The sequence below is a fragment of the Piliocolobus tephrosceles genome, chromosome 20 (genome assembly GCF_002776525.5).
Source record: "Piliocolobus tephrosceles isolate RC106 chromosome 20, ASM277652v3, whole genome shotgun sequence".
Taxonomy (NCBI): Eukaryota; Metazoa; Chordata; class Mammalia; order Primates; family Cercopithecidae; genus Piliocolobus; species Piliocolobus tephrosceles.
The window spans coordinates 2,356,604-2,364,352 of NC_045453.1; the positions used below are offsets into that span (position 1 = coordinate 2,356,604).

General features: G+C 39.9%; 1 protein-coding gene across 2 annotated transcripts in view; it reads left to right on the forward strand.

Moving 5' to 3' along the window:
- Window positions 1–6,536, forward strand: part of LOC111548093 (tyrosine-protein phosphatase non-receptor type substrate 1-like) — a 28,006-nt gene extending 21,470 nt beyond the window's left edge. The window contains exon 11 of one of the 2 annotated variants that reach the window (XM_023220316.2): window positions 5,008–6,536. The gene's annotated coding sequence lies outside the window, so the exon portion shown is untranslated. Of the gene's footprint in view, window positions 1–1,797; window positions 2,216–5,007 lie in introns of those variants that run through there. The other variant, XM_023220317.2, reaches the window with a different exon arrangement.
- The last annotated feature ends 1,213 nt before the right edge of the window (window positions 6,537–7,749 follow it).

Below are 7,749 nucleotides of genomic sequence, written 5' to 3' on the forward strand. Positions count from 1 at the left end.
CTCCGCCTCCCAGGTTCAAGCGATTCTCCTGTCTCAGCCTCCCAAGTAGTCGGGATTACAAGCGCATGCCACCACACCAGGAGACAGGGTTCCACTGTGTTGGCCAGGCTGGTAGTGAACTCCTGACCTCTAGTGATCCACTCTTCTCACCTCCCAAAGTGCTGGGATTACAGATGTGAGCCACCACACCTGGCCTTTATGTGTGACTCCTGTAACATTCATCTAATGATCTAAATTAGTGTTTATCTTTGTCAAAGTTACATGTACACACTATTTAAGAGTCAAATAAATAGTATATAAGTTTTACATACAAAAATTGGAGTCTCCCTAACATCCAACCATGTTCTATCTCCCAGAAGCAACTATTCTCAGCTTTTAATGGATTATCTTAGATTGTTACTGCCATATCTCGTATAACATGTTTATATCACCACTTCTTCATTTTTCAGTAATAGGCATTATTTTTGACCTCCTGTGATTGCAGATGGTAATATAATGCTCCATCATTGCTGATTTAATGCCACACATGAACACTTTCTATTCCCCATCAACTGAATATGATCATATAGTAATTTGGGATACTTTAAGAGTCAATGTCTATATTGTAATAACTGTTTGGATATTCTTTCTCTCTCTTTCTTTCTTTCTTTTTTTTTTTTTTTTTTCCTTTTGAGATGGAGTCTCACTCTGTCGCCCAGGCTAGAGTGCAGTGGCATGATCTTGGCTCACTGCAATCTCTGACCCCTGGGTTTAAGCAATTCTCCTGCCTCAGCCTCCCTAGTAGCTGGAATTATAGGCATGCACCACCACGGCTGGCTAATTTTTGTACTTTTAGTAGAGATGGAGTTTCACCATGTTGGCCAGGCTGGTCTCAAACTCCTGACCTCAAATGATCCACCCACCTTGGCCTCCCAAAGTGCTGGGATTACAGACACGAACCTCCCTGCGCAGCTGAACATTATTTCCAGCTGAATCTGGTAATATTCCCAGCTTTTGCTTATGTTCAGTCTCTCCTGTGCATGTTTGTGTGATCACCACTATAGTCAAAACACAGACAATTCCACAACCATAAAGGTCTCCCTGGTGCTACCTCATTATAGTGATACCCACCCTCACCATACTAAGTCTGGCAAATGCTAATCTCTTCTATATCTCCATAATTTTGACAATGTTATGTAAATGGGATCATACGGTATGTAACATTTTGAGTTTGAGTTTTTCACTCAACATAATGCCTTTGCGATCCTTACAAGTTGTTGCATATATAAATAGTTTATTTTTTTATTGCTGAGTGGTATTTTATTGTATGAATGCATACTGTTTGTTAGCCATTCACTTGTAAGACAAATTTGTCTTACACTGGTTGTTTCTAGGGTTTTGCTGTTACAAATAAATCTGCTACAAACATTTGTGCACAGTTTTTTGTGTGTACATAAGTTTTCATTTTTCTGGGACAAATGCATGGGAGTGCAATTGCTGGTTCACTTGTATAGTGAGTGTATGCTTAGTTCTTTTTAAGAAGTTGACAACCAGTTTTATAGAGTGGGTGTATTATTTTACATTCCCACTTGCAATGCATTAGATATTCAGTTTCTCTGCATCCTAGCCAGCATTTGGTATTGTCACTATGTTTTACTATAACTGTTCTATTAGGTACATAGTAATAATATCTCACTGTGATCTTAATTTGCATTTTCCTGATGGTTAGTGATGTAAGCATCTTTTCATGTATTTATTTTCTATCTGTGTATCCTTTTTGGTAAAATATCTCTTCATGTCTTTCACCCATTGTGATAGTGTGAAATATATATTTGGTCTTCAACCCTGTTTCCTGCCAAACGACTCCTAAAATCCTTAGACTCTCCAAAGAGATGTCTTTTTGTGTCTTAATGAATTGACTGATGGCTGGGAGCACCTACGTAGCTTCAGGATGGGGACTGGTCACGTGAAAGACCAATTTTTAAAGACAAGGGACCTGAAGAGTAAGCTGATCAAATGATTTAATCAATCTTGCCTACATAATGAAGCTTCTGTAAAAACCCAAAAGGACTGGATTCAGAGAGCTTCTGGACAGCTGAACGCATGCAAGTTCCTGAAAAGTGCTGCACCTGCGGAGGTCATGGAAGCTCCGTGTCCCTTCCCCGTTTCTGTCCCTATGCATCTCTTCATCTATATCCTTTATAATAAACCGGTAAACTCAGTGTTTCCTTGAGTTCTGTGGGCCACTCTAGCAAATTAATTAAACCCAAGGAAGAGGTCATGAGATCTCTGATTTATAGCCAATGAGTCAGAAGCACGTTCCTTGCAATTGGCATTGGAAGTGGGGAGAAGTTCCATGGGACTGAGTGCTCATCCCCGTGGTATCTGACGTTACCTCCAGATAGATAGCATCAGATTAGAATTGGATTGAGGACACCCAGCTGGTGTCTGCTGCAGAATTGATTGCTTGCTTGTTCGGGGGGAAGAAATCTCCCACATTTGGTCACAGAAGTCTTCTGTGTTGATTGTTGCTGTACGAGTGCAGAGGAAAAACACTTTGAGTTTTCCCACCTTTAGCCACTTGTAATGGAAGTTTTTGTCTTGTTTTGTTGTTCTTAATTGTTGAGTTTTGAGAGCGGTATCCTAGATTTGAACCCTTTGTCAGATGTGTGGTTTGCAATATTTTCACCTGGTCAGTAGCTTTGTTGTCATCCTTAACATGGTATTTTGGAGAGTGAAAGTTTTAAATTTTGATGAAATCCAATTTATCAATTTTTGAAATTGATCATGCTTTTGATGTAAGGTCTAAGAATCTGTCATCGGGCCGGGTGCGGTGGCTCACGCCTGTAATCCCAGCACTTTGGGAGCCGAGGTGGGTGGATCACGAGGTCAGGGGTTCGAGACCAGCCTGACCAACATGGTGAAACCCCATCTCTACTAAAAATACAAAAATTAGCTTGGCGTGGTGGTGGGCGCCTGTAATCCCAGCTACTCAGGAGGCTGAGGCAGGAGAATTGCTTGAACCCGGGAGGCGGAGGTTGCAGTGAGCCAAGATCACGCCACTGCACTCCAGCCTGGGCAAAAGAGTGAGACTCCACCCCCCCAAAAAAAAGAATCTGTCATCAAGCCCTAGATCCTGAAGATTTTCTCCTAAATGTTTTGTAGTTTTGTTTTATCTTTGAACCTATGATCTATTTTTGACATAATTTTTGTGTAAGGTATGGTATGAGGTTTAGGTTGAGGTTCACTTTTTGTTTATGGATATCCAGCACCTTTTGTTGAAAAGTCTTTTTCACTTGCGGAATCAATCTTTCCTCCATTGAACTGTTTTTGCCACTTTGAAAAACCAACTGTCTGTACTTGTATGGGGCTGTTTCCAGGTTTTCTATTCTGTACTACTGATCTATGTGTCTGTTCCTCTGCCAATATCACAAAGTTTTGATTACTACGTCTTTGTCATGTCTTAAAATCAGGTACATTGATTCCTTCCATTTTATTCTGTTTTGACTTTTTAAGTTTTCTTTTTTTTACCATTTGTTCATATAAATTTAAAAATAGTCTTATGTATATTTACAAAAATATGTCTAGAAATCTGATAGAAATTGTGTTAAACCTATATATCAGTTTGGATATAATTGACATTTTTATTATGCTGAGGCTCCCAGTCCATGGATACAGCATGTCTCCCTGTGATGGTTAATTTTAGGTGTCAACTTGATGAGTTAAGGGATAGCCAGATAGCTGGCAAAGCTTTATTTCTGGGTGTGTCTCTGAGGGTGTTTCTGGAAGAGACTGGTGTTTGAATCAGTGGACTGAGTAAGGAAGATCTGCCCTCTTCTAGTGAGGATGGGCACCATTCAATCAGTTAAGAGCCTGGATAGAACAAAAAGGCAGAGGAAAGGTGAATTCACTCTTTCTTCTGGAGCTGGGACACCAATCTTCTGCCCTGTGATATCAGAACTCCAGGTTATCTGGCCACTGGACTCCAAGACTTATACAAGTGCTATGAGATTCCCCTGTCCCAGTCTCTACCTCTGTAGAGTCTGAGGCCTTCAGCCTCTGACTGACAGATATGCCAGCAGCTTTCCTGGTTCTCAGGCCTTCAAATGCGGGCTGAGCCACTCCACCAGCTTCTCAGGTTCTCCAACTTGCAGACAGCATATCGTGGAACCTCTCGGCCTCCATGATCTCACACGAATCAATTCCCATAGTAAATCCCGCCTCATCCATCTATTGATATACATATCAATAGATACATATAAATCACATCTCATCCATCTATTGATATATATATATATATATATATATATATATATATATATATATATATCCTATTGGTTCTGTTTCTCTGGAGAATGCTGACTAATACATTCCTCTTTATTTGAATCTTCTTTGATTTCTTTCATCAGTGTTTGCAATTTTCAGCATGCAAGTCTTATATATGTTTTGTTAAATTTGTACCTATTTCATTTTTGAGCAATTTAAATGCTATTATATTTTAAATTTTGGTTTTCATGGGTTTATTGCTAGTATATAGAATTAAAGTTAACTTGGCTGGGCATGGTGGCTCATGCCTGTAATCCAAGAACTTTGGGAGGCCAAGGTGGCTGGATTACCTGAGGTCAGGAGATTGAGACCAGCCTGGCCAACATGATGAAACCCCATCTCTGCTAAAAATACAAAAATCAGTTGGGCATGGTGGCGTGCACCTGTAGTCCCAGTTACTCAGGAGGCTGAGGTTGGAGAATTGCTTGAACCCGGGAGTCGGAGGTTGTGGTAAGCCAAGATCGTACCACTGCACTCCAACCTGGGCGACAGAGTGAAACTCTGTCTGAGAAAAAAGAATTAAAGTTAACATTTTGCGCGTTGATCATGTAGTCTGTCACCATTCTGAACTCATTTATCAGTTGTAAGAGTCTCTTCTGTAGATTCTGTAGAATTTCCCACAAAGGCTATTATGCCATCTACAAATAGAGACAGTTTTATTTCTTTCTTTCTGATATGTATGCCTTTTATTTTCTTTTCTAGCCTTATTGCCCTGGCTAGGACTTCCAGTACTATACTCAATAAAAGTGGTGAGAGAGGAAGAAACACTGTGACTGAGAAGTCATGGTGAGGCCAGGGCCTGTCACTACCACTGCTGCCACCGAACATCAGAGAAAGTCAAAAGGAACTTCAAGTGCCAAACACTGAGCCTTATCTAAAAGCCAAAAATAAATGCCCAAATCTACCCAAGAGAATGTTATCAATCATGCTATTTTGCCTGTTAAAGCATAAGGCCCATCAGCATTAAGCTCCAGGTCAGACCAGACAATATTACAAGGTCCCAGAAGCGAAAGTTGGAGCCGCTAAAACTGGGCAAAAGGCTGATTTCAGGATGTGTTTCTTCTAACACAAACCATAAGCCTCCAGCGGTAGTTGACAGCGGCACAAAGCTGGATCATTCACCATAAAAGAACTGTCAAGAAAACTCATGGGGTCACTAAGTGCACAGGATTTGAAGACTACAAAGCAGCAGTTAACATATCAAGGAATGCTAAGTGTACAGACTCCATAGGAAATACCTGCACTGAAAATTAATCTTTGGTTAGCTTTCTGAAAGAGATTAATGAAGAGAATTTGCCTCATACCTTGTCAGACCCTGAGAGGAAGTCAGATTCTCAATTATGTACCATAAAGAAGTTAAAGAATAACTTTCATAATTGAACCAAGAGCAGTTTGGTTCCTAAACAAGCCGTGGGCAGATATTGAGTGACTAGTGCTGCCATGAAAGACAGAGTTAATAAACAATTTGTTAGAGAAACACAAGTCAAGTTTCTATCAGTAAAGCCATGGCAACTCTCTCAAGGAGATCTTGCAAGACTTGGAGAAAAGATCCCAAGACAGTTCCCTCTGTCTTTGTTCAGACCCTTAGTAGGACTCAAGCATTAAAAAAAAAAAAAAAAAAATTAATGGTCAAGGGTACAAAGGTTAATAGGGTTAATTATTAAAAACCATGTATAAGTTAGTGAACAGGAAGTAAAACATATCAAAACCAAGACATACTCCAGTTTGTTTCAGGGAGGATATAGTAACAGACATTTAAACATTAAGCAAAATCAGCAGTCCATTCAACCTTGTTTTGGGCCTTGGTCGTGTGTACTGCAAAAATCAAAAGCCACAAGCCAGAGGCCTAGTTTGACAGTTGGCAGCTTAAATTCAGTCATTCTCAGCACTCATGGCATAAGAGCAAATGGAACTAATGGGGACAAATGCCACAACAACTTACCACACAAAGCACAGGCGTTGGACTTCCAGTTGAAAAAGGCTCTTCCATTTTCTAAACAAGAGAGCTCCCCAAACTCAAGCTGGTGACACAATCATGAAGGGAAAAGGAGTCCCAAAAGGGACCCAAATGAATCCAAATACTGAAAAGAAGACAATAGCAGAGGATCAAAGGAAACAACTGGAAGAATAACAGAAATCAAAGGGGAAAATTTGTAAGTGGCCTCCTATAACACGTAAAACAGAAAGAAAAATAATAGAGAAAATAAATATGCTGGAAGAGCATTGAAAAAGAAGAGGAAGAAAAGAAAACACAGCTTCAACTGCTCAATAAAACTAATAACACTCTGACGGCATATGTGCAGCTCATTGAAAGGGGTGTGGTTTTTAATGAAATATTTGCCATATTGTCCAGTATTCCTGAGGCCAAAGAACTGCTAAATTCTGGTTCTACAAAGCAAAGTTGTTAGCCAGACAAGGCACCTACGATGCTATTGGGCTATATGAAAAGGCCATTATAAAGGGGGCAATACCAACAGAAGTGTTACAGGAATTTGTTCTTAATATTTTGCAAGATCCAAACAAAACCGTGGAAGGAATTACCTCTGACTTTTTAGTTGCTAAGACTGATATGACATCAACAGAAGAGTTGGCCAAGAAGATGGAATCTGGAAAGTCTTGTTCCTTTCCAAAACACAAACAAACAAACAAAAAACAAAGCAACAGGTTACAGCAACACCCCCAATAATGAAGGCATAACAGGATAATCATCCTGGTATCAAATTGTAGATCGCTCTAACCCTGGAATAAGTGAAGTGGCAGAATTGCAAGACATGAAACTTACCACTCCTATATGGTGTTCGGTGGAGATGAAACAAGCAGTATCCAACTAGCTGGAAAGGCTGCAGGAATGCAATTTAGTAGTGACTTCCCTTGACGAGCTATTAGGAGTGAAAAAAACACAGCATTTTATGTTTTATAAAAGTGAGATTTTGCCTGTAACATTAGAGTTTCAAATCCTTGAATCATAATTTCTGGAGGCTTTTTTTTTTTTTTAAGGTGTTTTAGACCCTCTGAGCTAAGAAATGCCCTTGTTCAAGTGACCTGGAAAAGAATGTATAATAGGGAGGCATAATGGATGCAGAAGGTTATGTACGGCCTCTCAGGATTTCAAGTAATTCACCTGGCTTACTCAGGTTTTCTGTACCCACAGGAAAGTCTTCGGTATATGTGTTTAAGACCTGTAGTTTGCCACAGTTTTAGAGTGTACATAAATTTCAAACTATTGAGAATTAATTTATCCCATAAGTATGGTAAAAATTTGTACTTTGTTGATGTACTTTAACCCCAACATAGTTCTTTTTTATATTAGAAGGTTGGTGCCACAGTATGATGGTCTTTCCTTTCTGCATCCACCTTAGCAGGGAGGGTAAGTCCTTTCAGGGTGGAAGAACTGAGCTTTCACACTGGCTTGCCAGGCTAGGTGGGACATAGCAGACCACCTGG